The sequence below is a fragment of the Limulus polyphemus genome, unplaced genomic scaffold, assembly GCF_000517525.1.
Source record: "Limulus polyphemus unplaced genomic scaffold, Limulus_polyphemus-2.1.2 Scaffold4751, whole genome shotgun sequence".
NCBI classification, from domain to species: domain Eukaryota; kingdom Metazoa; phylum Arthropoda; class Merostomata; order Xiphosura; family Limulidae; genus Limulus; species Limulus polyphemus.
Genome location: NW_013670361.1, coordinates 28,554 through 32,174, shown reverse-complemented (window position 1 = coordinate 32,174; position 3,621 = coordinate 28,554). Strand labels below are relative to the sequence as shown.

Here is a 3,621-nt window from a genome sequence, read left to right as displayed (position 1 = left end):
AACTTCTTGTTAATGTCACATCAACTGTTAGCTGTTGTTATCCCTGATGACAGATGTAAGTGTTATCATCAGAATCAGAGTCAAGACCGAAGGTATGCATCCTTATGTAACTCTGTGTTAATTCAATGGATGCGGTTATGGGGATTAGGATTAGAGTTAGACCCTGTATGATACTTTTAAACTTCTTGTTAATGTCACATCAACTGTTAGCTGTTGTTGTCCCTGAGGACAGATGTAAGTGTGATCATCAGAATCAGGTACTAATGAGGTCTTCCAGGTTGAGTAAAGAGTACTTTGCTTCTTTAGATAATATCATGAATCCTTGAACTTTGTAAATAAAGAAGCTTCAGCTTGGCAACTGAAGATTGACTTACTAGCATCGCATTTCGTATTACACTTGAAAACGTTCCGTTTACAGATGAAACGTTGTGTAATACGACGTTAAGAAATTCAATTACAGTTACCTATTTGAAGTTTTTTGTATTATTATTATTTTGCTTGAATTCATACATTAATATATCCTGCTTTGTCTTGATGCTCGGTCGTTGACACCACAGCATGTCATTCTACGCTATTCTACAGGTAATTATTAATGAACGTTACCATGGACACTTATCAATAGACAAACCCTGTTCATGTTTTCTAATATAACCATCGGCTAACCCTCTAACATTTATCCGTTAATACATCCTGTATTGCTCTAAAATTAATTCATTAATACATCCTGCATTACTCTAAAATTCACCCATTAATACATCCTGTATTACTTTGAAATTCACCCATTAACACACCGTGTATTACTCTAACATACTGGGAAGGGTCCAATACGGTACGTTACAAATAGGTTAGAATGTAAATTGTGATAATCGTTGAATGTCAAGTCAGGAAAGAGACAATAACACAATAAACTAAAGTATAATTGTGATAATCGTTGAATGTCAAGTCAGGAAAGAGACAATAATACAATAAACTAAAGTATAATTGTGATGATCGTTGAATGTCAAGTCAGGAAAGAGACAATAATACAATAAACTAAAGTATAATTGTGATAATCGTTGAATGTCAAGTCAGGAAAGAGACAATAACACAATAAACTAAAGTATAATTGTGATGATCGTTGAATGTCAAGTCAGGAAAGAGACAATAACACAATAAATTAAAGTATAATTGTGATGATCGTTGAATGTCAAGTCAGGAAAGAGACAATAACACAATAAACTAAAGTATAATTGTGATGATCGTCGAAAGTGAACATAGGATAAGCTGGGATACAGGTTGAATGTCAGGATCTGTTCAACATTGAATGAAAAAAGGAACAACATTTAACGGATGGATGTTAGGGTAAGACAGGATGTATTAATGGATGAATTTTAGAGTAATACACGGTGTGTTAACGGATAGATGTTAGAGTAATACACGGTGTGTTAACGGATAGATGTTAGAGTAATACACAGTGTGTTAACGGATAGATGTTAGAGTAATACACGGTGTGTTAACGGATAAATGTTAGAGTAATACACAGTGTGTTAACGGATAGATGTTAGAATAATACACGGTGTGTTAACGGATAGATGTTAGAGTAATACACGGTGTGTTCACGGATAATTTTGGTACCAGGATAAACGTTATTCCTATTTTCTCTTGTTAATATGAGCCCAATTTTTGGTACCACGACAAACAATTAAAGCAGTAATTTTGTTAAATCATTTGTAGCATCAACAAGTAATGGAGAATGCTTTGGCACTCTTCTCGTCCTTGGCTGACGCTGTTCTATCGATTCAGGCTCCAGGAAGTCAACCTATAACGGTGAAGACTAGGTTGTTTGACTATACCATGGCCCGTCAAACAATCGAACAGATGGATAACGCTATGATGCAAGGAGACGATGGAGGTTTTCAACTCCCACCCGTTAATTCTACCCTGGGAGAGAATTTCGCATTAGATGTTGTTGATTTCAAGGTATGGCAGAAATAAGCAACGTTAGGAAGCCTAAAAAAACGGAAATATTGTTTGTGGAAAATTGTGTCAGTTCCAAAAATCCGCTAGACAGAGTTTATTGATAACATAACTTTGGATAAGAAATACAATATGTATGTTTGTTTGTTTGCTATTAAGCAGAAAACTACACAATGGGCTATCTGTGATGTTCCCACCAGGGTTATGAAAACCCAGTTTTTAGAGTTGTAAGCCTTCAAACTTACCTATTTTCTCTTGCTAATATGAGCCCAGATTTCGGTACCAAGTTAAACGTTATTCCTATTTTCTCTTGTTAATATGATCCCAGATTTTGGTACCAGGATAAACGTTATTCCTATTTTCTCTTGTTAATATGATCCCAGAGGAATAACGTTTATCTTGGTACCGAAATCTGGACTCATATTAGCAAGAGAAAACATGGAATATCGTTTATCTTGGTACCAAAATATGGGCTCATATTAGCAAGAGAAAATATGAATAACGTTTATCTTGATACCGAAATCTGGGCTCATATTAATAAGAGAAAACAGGGAATAACGTTTATCTTGGTACCGAAATCTGGATTCATATTAACAACAGAGAAAAGGGAATAAACCATTCTTGATCAATAGCTTTAGTTATTTTGGGATAAATGAAATTATATTGTTTGTATCCTAATTTTCTGAGCCCGAAGACTTTGAAATTCTATGATCAACTCATATTTGTATCTTACTCTGTATGTCTGTTCTATCACTTCTGTTGTAACGGCTGAACCTGTAGTTGAGTCGGCAGACGCCTCAGTTTGAGCAATAAGTAGTGTGTTTCTGGCCCCTGCTGTAACCTCCGCGAGAGAGCCAAAGAGACCTAATATATATAAAAAAGACACTCAATAGAATGTAATAATACACGATGCACAATATAAAGACCAAATTAGGTTCAATGGTACTCCTCTAACAATCACTGTCATTGATGCTAGAAGGATATGCTTCTGTATAATGTATCCCAGAAATTGTTCCAAATAAACCTCAAAATAACTGGGATTGAGAACCAGATAATTAAATTAAATTAAACAAATTTTTACACGTAACTACTCAATCCTACGAGTAAAATCATTCGGCCAATTCAAAGCTGACTTTAAACATTCGACCAATTGAAAACTGACACGATGATTTTACTCCAGTTCTTCAAGTGCTTAAGTTTCGTGTAAATTTCGTCCAATATCCTTGGAATAATACTTCCAGACTTTGAAACATGAAATTAAAAACGTAGAAATAGTGAATATAAAATATTATGTTCGAAGTTATGCCACTAAGTATAAACTACGTTTCCTAAGTCAGTTGGTTTAAAATTGCAATCTTGAAACAGGATTCTGATTTGTTAAAACTTTAGTTTATATTCTAAATTACATAATCTAACTAAAATATACCAAGCCTTTTTCTTTTTTTCATTATTAACGTTTTTGAGCAAACTGAGAAGATTAAGAGCTTATAGTGAAAAGAAAATAACACAAAGTGTGTGTTCGGTGAAAAAAATACGAGGTCGTAAATCTATGATTTCATATCTGTTCCTTATACGTTTCCCCATTTCTTGATCAATCAGCACCAAACTTGACACGGTAATGCAGGATGACATGAGGAAAGTCATGAAGGGGTTGGAGGTTGGACC

At 34.5% G+C, this 3,621-nt stretch overlaps 1 pseudogene; it reads right to left on the bottom strand.

Moving 5' to 3' along the window:
- Window positions 1–3,621, bottom strand: part of LOC106471642 — a 50,412-nt pseudogene that overhangs the window by 33,701 nt on the left and 13,090 nt on the right.